Raw genomic sequence first — 14,130 nt, 5'->3', positions numbered from 1 at the left:
CCCTTTGAATTAAACAACAGCAGCAGAAACAGGCCTCATGATTTCAGGAATATCCTTTGTGTTTTAGGTTGAGCCATTCTGTTGTTCTGTTTTTGTTATGATGACACGGGATCGGTCCACGAGGCCATCACACGACTAAATCTAACACTATTCTACAGCTGCAAACAATATTTAAATGGGTAACGTTGACTAAATCTCTCATTAAATGAACACTGTTGTAGCATGATAGCATAGTGAAAGCTAAACAGATTTTTAAATTTTTTATAAAGCGTTTAAGGCTGATTTTCCTTATTGGCCAGCAAAATCAATTTCAATCTCGGTGCCTACAGATAACTTCACACTGATTTATTATTCAGCTAATGTTTCTTTTTTTTTTTTACTTTGCTTCAGTTGACATGATATGCCACAGGACTCAGACGGCAGACCCATTCTCGTATCTTTTGTGTCCTTTTGTCTTTGACACTGTCCAGTTATTGGAGTTACTGGAGCAGTCTGGAATTGTTAAACATGTCAAGGAGGATTAAGAGACGACTGGCAGAAGAAATTAGAGAAGTCCTTGGCTCGTTCTGGAAGAAATAATGTCTCATCATGGCCCTTAATGATCTCATATCTTCCTGGAAGGAGGCGATATTGCGAGGGTGGGAGGCTCTCGGAACTCTGTAGCAGATTTCGCTTTAAAATTCCCAGCCTTCTAAACAGACACAAACATGTCACAACGAGAACTGACAAGCAGGGAGCCTTCCCATGGGGCCGTATGCAAACGAACACGCCGCAACTTTGCCGCGATGGAAGTCAAATCACCTGCTGTGTTCCGCAGACACGAGGACACCACAGCGCAGCTGCCGCGCTGCCATTTAGCTCACTGTAGCTCGCTCCATGCGCTCGCTCACACTGGGTTTATCAATTCGAGCGGCGAGTCATTAGGCAGGAAGGCCGTGGGTCAGGTGAACTGCGGAACGTCCTGTTCGCCAAGTGGCCCCTCGGCCTGTGGCCGCTGTCAGAGCCAAGGAGTGTGAGTCAGTGCCCTCACGGTTCAGATGAGGCTGTGATCCGTGAGGAAGAAGCAGCCCCTGCCACCTCTTCCTTCTGACCAGCATGTGAGTGGCGAGCAAGCAGAAGTAAACAAGCGTTATCAGGACACCATGTATTCTAGACATGCAAAGAACATTGTTGACTACATACATACAGAGTTCTGTTATTGTGGGCTGCTCTGTCTCCTTTGTCTGTAGTGTTTTATTTGACTTTATTTATTTGACTTTATTTGGATTATGTAGAGCAGTAGGTGTATTTGTCAAAATGTCAACAATTCAAGGCTTTAATACTTTACATCCTGATACGATTTGTCTGGATGGTGAAAATCCAGATGTAACCTTTCTCAATAGCATTAACTGGGCAACTGAGTAAAAACAAATACCTATCAAAGTGTGCCATGCCTTGTAGCAGTTTTAAGATAAACTAGTGCAGTGCCTGTACAAAACGTGTCCATTCCTGTGGAAAACCCATAGCCCAATGACATGCTCGATAAACACAATTTTGTGGAAAGATTCATGAGTGTGAAACCATACTTAAAGTTGGGACGATGCAGTTGGAATCATTGCTTGTTTATAGTCCAAACTATTGAAAGTGTGATTGGTGTGCTTGGAGGGGCAATTTACGAATTTGGTCATTTTCTATGTCAATTTGAACAGACATGAATAATACCCAACCTAAAACTCTTCACTGCAGTGTCCAGCTTCATCAAAGCCTTCCTCTTGGTGCCTTTGTCTTTGTAAATTGTTCGACAAAGTACGTCCACACAATGAAAATGGACATCATTTGTTAGATGCTGCATTATCATGCATTATTTCCAGTCAAAAATATCTTCAAATGTCTTCAATGTTTGTTGGAGCATTGGGTTGAGTGTTCAAACTAGGTTGAATTTTGTCTTGTTTGTGGAGAAGGCAGCTGGCCAAGGTCTGTATGACATTTCAAACAGCTAAGAAGTAGCAGATGTGAGATGTCTCCTTGCCCATAATGCAATAATTGAAAACAATGTTGTTACCCAATCGTACAGTTCTTGGAAGGCTAGCATGTGTGTGTATGTGTTGAGAGAAAGTTTGTGTGTGCCTGTGTGTGTCTTTGTGTGTGCGTGCGTGTGTGTGTGTGTGTGTGTGTGTGTGTGTGTGTGTGTGTGTGTGTGTGTGTGTGTGTGCGCGCACGAGTGTGTGTGTGTGTGCGTTGTCTATTTAATTTGAAGACGGTAAGAATTCAGTGACTGGAAACACACATCAGTTTTCCCAGCCACACTGCAGAAGCACTCAGCCCCATGTGCGTGCCCATCCCCCAGCCCTGGAAGTTCTCTGGTTCAGGAGGCCCTTTGCCTCAGAAAGGGATATTGTGGGTCTCTTCACCATACACCCCCCAAAACATCAAGCTTCATGAGTCTGACTAGACTCTCTATGAAACAGGATCATCATTGTAAAGTCACAAAGAAAGATTATTATTCACACAGATATGAGTATGGAATCATCAAATAACTATTCACGCTGTCTGTTTTCAAGATGTCTATTAAAAACAACAACCAAAAAACGAATCAAGCTACATTTTATGCATCTTGCTTCACATCACTGAGTAACTTAGTTTTGACAAATCTTGTCTAGGAAGATGTAATGAATGCAAAGAGAATGACTTAGCAGTTAAGTTAAAGGCTTCAGTCAATCATCTTTAAAACTAAACCTTGGAGTCCAGGGGATTTGGCTGGGTTCTTAGCATGTTAATTAGTTTTCAAGCTTAGTGTTTTTCGAATTCCAAGCCAAGGATATATTTCTGGTTTTTGAATCAATAATCATTCAAATGAAGTTTGTATGTCAGTTTTGAACAGCAAAGAAATCAGATCCAGCTGTAATGGTGATACATTTTTCCCCCGAAAGTAAATTATTTTCAGTAAAGAACAATACAGTTGTTACAACTATCCTGATGTTCATCTTCAGAATCATTTGGAAGGCCAGGAATTACTCTCACAGCTTTTTTAATTGGTTTCCACTTTTCAAGGCTATATCATGAAACATATTGAACACCATATTGAAATCAAATATGTGAACAGAACCCTTCACTGTGACATGACTACTTCTGTTTGTCTGAGATGTGGGATTGGTCATTACTAGGTTCTTGTCACAGAAATTGAGAGAGCCAAGGGACCCTAATCCCTTAGTGATGTCACCTTTGATGATTTGTCTTTGTTTTTCGGATTACAATTCAAGTTGTTCTCCAATGGATCACACAGTGAAACGGAGCTGTGTGGTTGTGGAATTGTTTGTGTTGAAAGCAGGATTACAGTAATCTTCTGAAACAAAGGGAGTGGTAAGAGATGAATTATATATGAAACTGATGCATGAATAACGTGTGGTTTCAGTTAGTGAAACTAAGTTTTTCTATTCTGCCTGCAGGTTTGAATATAGGCTACATATTAATTCTGTCGTAGCGATCCCTTTACCACAATCCTTGACTTGACTTGATTTGACTTGACATAGACTTTTTCTTGACTTGAAGTTCTTTCATATACATATTTAGTTATACTGTTGAGTAGCAATCTGTACCCTGCAAACAGGGAAGGAAGGAGCCTGCTATTTTCAAAGTTGTTTCTTTGTCTGCATTGCCGAGACTTTTTTCAGTCTCTCATTGTCTGAGATGAAAAAAAACCCTCTTTAACCTTGCATCAAACCACAGGGAGTTTGGCACATCTTTATCAGTTATACCCATGCTTTGACCTGACAGAAATATCTGGAAAAAAAACTCAAGCTTTCAAAAAAAAGGGCGGATGTCTGTCCAGTTCACAAAGGCTGCTGCTGCTGCTGCTGCTGCTTTTTTTTCACATAACTGTCTGAGAGTGAGACTGCATAAGAAAATCGGAGGCTTTCATATCATTAGATTTATTGGTGTTCTTGTGGAGCTCACTTTGCTACATTTTGTTGTCTTCTACTTTCTGATGTTTTCATTGAATACAGTCCATATAAATGCTTGTATAATGCTAACATTACCATGTTTGATTTATAGCACTCAGTGATATCTGACATTTGAAGTATCTTTCATAAAAATAAACATAACCTCAAAGTACATATTCTGTGATGGTATGGTTGGTGCTTTGTGTAGCTTGCATGTGTGTTCTAAAAACTGGTTCCAGTTACCACAAACCTGTATTCTGAAATACACAACAATTTTTTCTCTTTATCTCTCTCTCTCTCTCTCTCACTCTCTCTCTCTCTAGCAGATATGAATTCTGAGATTGCAGGCATGTGCTTTGGCCAAAAATACCCCACTGTTCGGGGAGTGAGGACAGTGTTCTACTGTGCATGGCTTCGCATAGCACTGGGGTGTAATTAAGTGGAAATGTGGTGACCCTGAGGCGGAAATTGAGGGCTAAAACCATACGCAGGCCCAATCTTCCCTCTCCCCAGGCTTCAGCTGCATCTCCAGTCAGCAGGAAGGGATGTTGCTCTCCTGACCCTCTCTGCCTGAGTGTCCCAAACATGTCTCTTAGGGTTCTTCTAATATGGACGTTTCCTTAGTAAAGCTAGTCTGTCTGTGGCATATGGCATCAGTAACGGACTGGGAAAAAATGGCCATGGCATTTGTAATATGCCCCCCCCCACCCAACAGTACCAACAGCTTCCGCTGCTAACTCACAGCCTTAGAAGTTCCCTTTATCTTTTCAGCTCATTGATACATGCATCCAAATTCCTGGCCACACATCGCCATTGCTAACACATTGCTAATACCAGCAGGCCAGCCTTAACATTGACGTCTGAAGATGGGTGAAAAAGGTGGCCTATCCATTTTCTTCCCATTTCGAAGACAATTCTCCTCCATTATTCAAGAATTGATGGTTACCTTTGGCTGTCAAATCCAGCTAAACAATTTGATCTTTGAGAGATGAGTAAGAAGGCTAGAGCCTGTGTGTAAATAAAGAGGCCTTGCCTACAGCTGAATTTTAATATGATCCTGCACCATGCCGATATAAGGACGATAAAATGCTACGTTCACCAGCGTTCTGAGTGGCCCATTGGACGTGCGGCCCTTCTGGCACGTGCTCAAAATCCAGACGGCCAGTCCGTTTGTACATTATGCATGACATTTACTCATTTGTCAAATGTTTTTTGTCCAGAGTGACAATGGGAAGGGAAGGGGTGTAAGAAGGGGATCTCAGAGGAGAGGATAGGTCTTCAAGAGACTGCCGGGCTTAAATGTGGAAATATTTTGTACGTCATTATTCTTGCGTAACACTTAGACCATAATAGTTCAAAAGAATTATTCCCATTCCTAAATTGCACAAAGGGTTTAATGTTCTGTTGCCTAAAGTGACAAGTGATGAATCTCGTGTTATTCTCTGAAAGTTGAGCGAAGTTCAGTGCTCTGCGCTGACGCTTCAACTGTTCCGCTGCCATCTTGAACAATAGGAAATCTTCCTCTTCCTGTTGGTCAATGTGATCCCCACCTTAGTGAATCATTAAATGATACACTAGAAACAAAGATCTTCTCACACAGTCTATGTAAATGATAAAGCACAGATGAAAAAGGAGAATACACAGAGAGTGTGTTACAATGAAAAAACATCACACTTCAGATCTGATAAAAGGCATGAGCCAAGGCAAATCATCACCGCATTGATGCTATTTCTCCATAACTCCATAACATCTTCAATGTTCTATTGCATAACACCCTAACAATCTTGAAAATATGTTGCGTAATTGTCGCTGGTTTCTTCTAATGGTAGTTCCACCACAAAATGCCTGTTATGTGAAAAATGAAAACAATAGCTAGAAGGCTCTCAGAATAATGCAGTTGTATCTGATCTGAACTGTGCAGTGATGAAGTTATCATGAAATAACTTAAGGGTTTTAGAGGTTTAACCGAACACATTATTTGACCATAAATTACTGTGGGATTTGTATTTACCCAAAAACTTGAAGCAACCCCATAAATCTGTGTAATTCATCTCTAGATATCTGTGAACTTGGCGAGTACGTTTTTGTTTTTCCTGTTATTGAACCGGGTGATCATTAGCTCCTTAGTGTTTCATGTGCTCTCCCTAGAGACTAACTATCTGCTTATGTTGTTTCCCAGGGCTTCAGTCACGTGTGCCGACCAGAAAGACGCCTTACAGATATGAGTTTAATTATATTCCATTAACCCTGTCCAACACCTCTACTAATTGAACACCGCCTCAAAAGTGGAACATGCTATAGGCAAACCTTCTCTAAAGCAGACCAAAAGCATAAACAAATATGCTATCTGTCTCTGTGATGTCCTCCCAGTATTCATTGCAAGCCAGTACTCTCCGTGGAAGGGAACAACACAATGTCTTAACTGAAAACACTCCCAAACAGTTTCGTTATTGTCATTTTATTATGAAATCCACATGTAACCTTTGTGCTTGGAGTGGACAGCGCGTCAAACATGCTCTGCATTTGGGCTACACATGTGGCGTACTTGACATCAAAGAATGAAATTGAGGGGAATGGTGTGAATTCTGTCTCAAGCACAGCGGAGGCTACAACAGCGCCACATACACACACACACACACACACACACACACACACACACACACAAAAACACCCACAACGGAGTCTCCGTTGCTTTGTTTTTCCCGTCTAGTTGTCATCCCTGCGCACAGAGGTCTCTTGAGGAAACCCCATGCCACTTCTCTGTCCCCGTTGTTTGAAAACAGGCTTGGGTGTTTGCCGGTTTCTGTAGTGCGACATCTCCCCCAGTCGTTCTCGACGGGTCTACCCGATAACAGCCGTTGTTTGCGAGCGCTCAGACGGTCGTGTCGCGAGGCAGTTGACGGAGCTCCATGGGCTCGGCTTGGGTAAAAACGGGAGCTGCCAGCCCACTCCCACGTGCCACCTTGACTTGGTTTGAAACAACCATGTGAAACTGGAAACCTAAGGCATATTTTTATCCCACTGTATATTTCACCTGGGTTCCCAGGGCGGGGGGCAGGGAGGAAACCAGTATCCATTATTCATGCCGTGGCTGTGAGGGGGGGGGGGGGGGGGACACACACAAACAACTGTGCCTGCTCTTCAGGCCAGACCGTGTTTTACATGAAATGTTTGCTAATGTCAAGCACAGAACCTCAGTCAAATCAGTAGATACTTGATTTTTTTTGGTTGCCAAGCCATACAAAAGAGGAATAATGAGCATTCGTCCCTCAGTGGTACTCCCCCATTTTTTATTTAATCCTAAATACTCTGAATATTTCATGTTATGATTCACGCCTGGATGGTTAGCATCTTCCTTTTTTTGTGTGTTTCTGGCTTCCTTTGCCGGAGCCTGGCAGCAAGTGCTAGTTCTTTGGAGAAGCAGGACGCTGACATGTGAGAGACTGTCAGTTCACATTTGATGCCCTCATCTAGCAGCTCAGTGGGAGACGATTCTGTCGTAACACTTTCATCTCCGGCGCTCTGTGAAGATAAGGCGCGCCAACGAAGGCCCGCCCAGCATAAATCTCGCCAGGGCACAGCCACAGCGGGGGCAGGTTGTTGCTGGCACATTATTTCGAAAAAGCACATGGGGGTTGAGACAAAAGGAGGGGATGTCAGTGACCTGCATACTGTACACTCTGTGGCGGCTCAGTTTGAATTTCATAGGGAGCAGAAGGTTGGGGGAATAGTTAAAACGACAAGAATACAACACTGATATATATATGGATCAGGGGGTATATACACAAGACAACACGCTGTTGTGAGAGTGTTCCTAAATAATTGTCATGGCAACACTCCAGAAGATCTTCAGCGAACCAGAAGCTGATGTATGGGAGTAGGGGTTAGAAAGTCTTGAGATTATATTCAACTAAATGGATCATATTTTTTCAATGAATGTGATTAGCTTAAGCCATCCTTTCAGCTACTACCCATATGTCTGAAAAAAGAATGTGCGTACATATGTACACTACAGAATGTGTCTGCTCTGCATATACATTTCCCTCTCTCTAACACTCTGTTCCATTTTGAATATGATGCATCGCAAACACTGACAACAGCAATAACTGTCATATCAGTATTCCACTAAGTGCCTTAGTCATCTCTTTGACAAAAGCACAACCTAACAACTTTCTTCTATGCTGTTCATTGGTGTTCACCCAGACCTTTGACCAGACAGGAGTTTTTCTCTGCCAGAGGTAGGCAAGCTATTTGGGGAAGTACCCACCACGACGGGAAAGTACTCAATATTTGTCTTGGCATTACCGTCACGTCAGTTTGCACAGCTTAAGAAAAACAGTGAGAATATGTTCTGTTGGTTGATTATTGGTCTCAGTTTCACACTACCTTGAAGATGTGCATGACACACTTTGAGCATTTGGTGTGTGAGAGAAAACCGTTTGAGGGCCCCTTGCTTGTAATGCTGTATGCAACATTTATGACCAAAGTTGATCTCTCCAAATGTTTCCATGGATAAGTTTCTATCAACCTTCAAATAGTCGATTATCCAGTGGACACACACCTCAGATGTGGCATTGTGTTTTGAATATAAAGTATGCCCAACTTTTTTTCAGATTCACAGAGGCTTGCATGCTCTGTGGCAAACTAGGTCAATGCTCCAACGCCATCTGGCCAGGCTTAGTTTGCAGAGCCCAAGACTGATCTGTGTGCAATCAAGAGCTGAGGACCAAAAAAATGTAAGTTTATGTAACAAGGATGTCTAAGACATGCCTTTCAGAGAAGGCAGATCCTTTTGTGGATCATTCTGTGTATGGCTTGGCATTTAGCTTTCTGTCTCCCCTCCAGAATTTCCCCATTTGAATTATTTGGGGATTTTTACAAGACCTCTTTGATACCGTAAAAGTGGATCTCAGTTGGTTAGACAATTTTGCATGCCACAGCACTAAGGAATGTGAAACCGAGTTGTTTGGATCATTCAGATATGAAATTACTATAATTGTTCTGAGAATCAAGCTCAGCAGTATTGAAAGGGGAATTCTCTGTTCGAAGTGTGTGGAAATCATGTTACTTTGTCCTTTATTGGACATGTTGGACACATATCAAACATGTTTGGATGATTTGGGTCATACTCACACTCATACTTTTGTATGTATTAATACTTTTTTGAGTTAAGCTATATTTATATGTGAGTGTGCTGTATTTTCGGGTTTGCCTGTGTGGAATTGAACATTAGAACGTTAGCTTTTGCTGCTGTGTTTCCATGGTATTGTGTGTGTGTGTGTGTGCGCGCATGTGTGTGTGTGTTTGCCTGCATATTTGCTTCACACCAGTCGCTGTCTCACCTCATTGCCACTCGGCTGGCAGTGTGCCCACTGCGCACTCCCGCTCTCTTCCGTCCTCCTCTGTCGTCACGCCAACCAACGGTCCAGGGAGATGACCTCACGACCCTGTGGAAAGCTCATGGGATGGGGGAGGGGGTTCCCCCTCCCCCGCCAATCTCTGCTCCACCACCCCTGGTCCTCACTATTACACTGAGTGTGAACTTGTACACGGTGTCATAGTGTACACAGTCTTACCCTGCTTGCAGACATGTGCCACGTTTCCATTATCAAGCCTGGAGCACCATTGGATTTAAACACAAGTGAAGGGAACACAAAAATCGCAGTCAAAAAACAATACCCCACTAAATGGAAAAGGCCATTTTGGCACATTTGCCTAAGTCACATGATGCTACATGTTAAAAAATATGGCACATTTTGTGTGGTCTGGTGAGGAAATTATTCTTAGTGTGGATTCACATGGCCAAATCATTGTGGGCAAAGGACTCACCAGAAATTCCTGGAACCTGACTGTAGCCAATTTGTATTTTCCATCATTATTGTGCACATCATATGGCATCATTCCTTTACTTGGATTAATCACTACCACAGTTATGAAGAGTTAAGAAGAGAACCCAGCTTTAATGGTATAACATTACTCGATGGAGACACACCATTCACAATTCAGTTTTCTTGCTATTTTGCACTAAACTGTGATCGAAACCCACCTACTGACTATAGCTAGTTGCATTGTATTTCCTGTGTGCTAACTGCCAATTTGACATTTACTCTGATATTGTTAGGGGTCTGCACATCTGTTTGTGGTTGGGGTTAGCATAACATATAGCTCTTGATAGCTCTTTGAACTCCCTTCCCCCACTGCAACCCTTTTCAGTCAACCCCCCTGACACTTCACCCAGGCTTCCCTGCTTTGACTTGCAAAATCACTTCCCTCTTGACAATTGTCAAAAGTTTTCATGCAAATGTGGATGATTTCACATTCACTGGATGTGTCACAAGAAAGGAGTTTGTGTCTTGCGTGCTGACCTTCACCTCTCAGATTGCCATAATAGAAGATTTAGGCATTAACGCATACTGCTGTTATAGAAATCCATGTCAAAGGACATCATACTGTGCTACAAATACACACTACATTGAAGATTTACAGGTGTTCATCTGAACGCAATGACAGCCATTTAAAATGTTTTATTTCATTCATTATTTGAAGTAGCATTTGCCACTTTTCTAATAATTGACTGAAAAGTGATGGCAGCAAGCACCCAAGAAAATGCTGCAGCTTGAACTGGCAGGCTGAGAATGTGTTACCTGTCTCAGTCCTCCTGGACATACATTTCAGAACACGATTTAATGCAAAACATGATCAGCTGCTACTGGGATTTATTGTATGATAATGACCAGCTGGCTGTTTCCTTTCCCCAATGTGTGGTGAAAGTACCGGAACTGCAATTCTAGAATATACGAGACTCTAAAATTAAAATATATATATTTATTTGTGTCATATTCTCTGCCTCAATGGCAGTGTTAGGTTCCAGTATTCTTGCAAGTGAAATTGAAAATGGTCCTTGTTATGATTATTTGGATGCTGTCCAACAAATCCAACAAAACGCTTCAGTTTGATCAGGGCCTGGGAGAGTTTGTACCCTCAAGCATGTAACACATTGTTGTCTGAAGAGATGTGGACACAAAGTGACCCCAATTGCCCACATATGCTGTGAGTAAGCAATAGAATTAGCTGCAAAATGATGTCACTGAGCTCTTTTGTGGAGGTGAAAGGTATGGACCAGGCACATAACGATGGCTTCCTTTCATAGTATACTGTGCGTTAATGATCTGGGGCCGGTTTCCCAAAGCCTTCTTAACGCTACGTAGTTCGTAACCTCTATCTTAAGCTCTACCTTAAGTACCTCACGCATTTCCCGAAACCTTCTTTGCTACGAATGTCTTTCGCACGTCGTTCGTTGGTAAGAGTGGTCTGGAGCACTCCCAGACCTCTCTTAGCTGCACCTTAGCAATGTTTCGACTCGCGACGCTAGTCGCCGCCACTGTACCCTACAGCAATTTCCGTTACGCATGCAACTCATATGATACAAAATCACTATTTTGGTTCGCCAATGATTTTATGTAAGTATGCTAATTTAGAAAATAGTTTCTGGAAATGTTTTCATGCAAATATGAAACGTGCACGCATTTGAAAATAGTTAAAAGCGCTTTATTCTTTGCTTCCCCACACCGTCCTACAATGTTTAGGCCTAATGTGCGGGCTTGCTGTCATGTTTAATGTTAACCAAAGGCACACAATACTGAATGAGGATGTTGGTCAGCTGTGATTAAAAAAAGTCTACATAGCCTATTTCAACTAGAAAAGCACAAACCTCCCCCAAGCAAACACATGTAGCCTACGCCTCCTGCATCCAGACGGTGATACGAATCACTCACAAAATTAAATAGTTTCTTCCTTGGGTCATTTCAGATCTTTCCTGAAAATTTAATCGAAATCCATCTTTAACTTTTAGAGTTAGCCTATCTTGCAAACTAACGGACAAACAAACAAACAAACAAACTAGAAAAGCACTCAGAGAGCGCAGACCTCTGCTTTCAAACATGAAGCGTTCGAATCTTTTTATCCATGCGGGAAACAAACCAACACACCAACAAACAAACCCAGATGAAAACATAACCTACTTACCTACGTAGATCATTTAATTTCTAGACAACGTTTTTTATCATTGTGTGCTAATAAGCTCATCCACGTTGAAGTTGCGTGAATGTTGTGGGGGCGATAGGCTATTATAAGCAATGGTTTTGGTGCAACGCTTTCATAAAGTCTGTCAAGCCTCCGCGTGAAATAAAAAATCGATTTCTGAGCAATCGATGTCACCTAATTCAGCACCTTCATGGTGGACAGTGCCTTATACGTCGGACGTAAGGAGCTCTTCGTAAGAAGACTCCTAAGTGATAGTTCGGGAACCACGACTAGAAAGGTAAACAACTTTGGTAAGTTATACCTTTGGAGTCTTCGTAGCTCGCTAAGAGTGAACGTTATCGGGAAACCGGCCCCTGGTATTTCATGAAATTCTCTTAACCCTTATGTTTAGTCTATACTTGCCATGATGACATGATTATGCTATCAACTATACTGACTATCACAGAAAGACTATGGATACTGCTGTACAAAACAACACAAATCCTATGTATTCATTCATTCATTATTATGCTAATACATATTTATATTTCATTTATACTAGTGCAGAGCCCGTAGATGTGGCATTTCGTATAACATGAAATTTGGCACTGCACACACTCGTGCCATTAGGTTGACACCCACCAAATTTGAGAGCAGTCGGTGAGTGGTTCAAGAGTTATGCGTGGAACAGACAGACAGACAGAGTGACACACAGACAGACGTTCCTTGCATTAATAGATAGATTACTGTTAACGACCCTCTATTAAGCAACTGTATGTTTATGCTGCACTATATCATATCCTGTCTATGCACCACCTGTCTACTTTGTTGCACTGCTTTTTTGCACTTGTAGACGCAAATTGCATTTTGTTGTCTGTACTCGTCCGCTGCACAATTACAATAAATTGAATCTAATCTAATCTCCCAATTTCAAGTCGGCTCATTTATGTTATCTCTTTCGCTAGCTAGTTACTACTAAGTGCAATAAGTGTAACGGTGTGCTATCCTGAAATATACTTGTATGGACAGTAACCTAGTGCAGTGTGCATCTTAATCATAGTAGACTACTGTACATTATAACAATTGAATCTGTATTCTACTGTTAGAGAAGAATCGCCTTTGTAAATCACCGCATGTTTGTCACCATCACTGATACGTTTCTATGACTTGTCTGCAGATGGAACAGTGTTCGTTTTCCCCATTCAGGATCATAAAACCTATTTTAATGTCAGCGGTTTCACAATGCTGAGGCCACTGCAATCCGCCTGCCACCTTCATCCTATTCAGCTCCAGCATCAGACTTTGAAGAGCGATTAATGGCACGATCAAAAGGAGAGAGGAATGACCTTACGTCTCATTGCGATTCAGTCTTTTCCCCTTTGCCAAAAGCCTTTTTGCTTTTACCCCCACCAGCAGTAGAGCAGAGGATTAAATACACCCCTAAACAGGTGTTCCAGATAGTCTTTGCTGGGGCCCCTTGATGTATTAGCTTTTCCAGCTCAACCCGAGCTCAGGGGGATGAGACTCTCCGGCGTGCTGTTGGCCTAAGAAAACAATCGTGGAAGCTGGAATGTAGAACCCCACTGTGTCTAATTGATTGGAATTCTGTTGGCCATGTGTGTCCACCTTGGGTCCAGAGAAATAAGCCACGTTAAATCACGATTCCAGTAGCAGTTACAGCACACAGCTCTGTGCTGGCTTCGTGAGTGGAACTGGTAGGTTTCTCAACACCCATGAGTGGCTTCTTGGTGGATTCTGAGCCCATTGTAGCCATTGTTGTTACTGTTTGCCACAGTCATTGTGAGTTGTCTCTCTGTTGAAACACAAAATGGACTGTGCAGGTTGAGTTCTTGCTTACACGTTACATTATGTTTTCACTATGGATTTACAAGAGCACTTTTAATCTAACTGATTAGAATCAGATTCATGCCTCAATTGGAATAAATATATAAACATATAAATATAAAACTGGCTAATCCCTTTGGAATTTAATTCAGATTGAAAGGGTATTCCTTCTAAAATCTTATTGAATAGCCATGCAAATGATCAATCGGATTTCAGAATTCAGGCACATGCACCTTTCATTAACATACAAACTTTATTTTGTGAAAACCCACCAGCAGGAACTCTCTTACAAAACGATTACAAATTGAGTGAGAGTGAAGTTGTTAAAGGATACCATACGGGC

The 14,130-nt window shown here is 41.9% G+C and overlaps 1 long non-coding RNA gene across 3 annotated transcripts in view; it reads left to right on the top strand.

Annotated features, from left to right (window-relative positions):
* The window catches only part of LOC134101692 (uncharacterized), an 81,460-nt gene extending 79,663 nt beyond the window's left edge, over positions 1–1,797 (top strand). For all 3 annotated transcript variants that reach the window (XR_009941438.1, XR_009941439.1, XR_009941440.1), the window contains exon 5: positions 391–1,797. This is a non-coding gene — a long non-coding RNA (uncharacterized LOC134101692). The remainder of the gene's footprint in view (positions 1–390) is intronic.
* Positions 1,798–14,130: the final 12,333 nt, after the last annotated feature.

The sequence above is a fragment of the Sardina pilchardus genome, chromosome 15 (assembly GCF_963854185.1).
Source record: "Sardina pilchardus chromosome 15, fSarPil1.1, whole genome shotgun sequence".
NCBI lineage: Eukaryota > Metazoa > Chordata > Actinopteri > Clupeiformes > Clupeidae > Sardina > Sardina pilchardus.
This window is presented reverse-complemented; position numbering and strand designations above follow the sequence as displayed.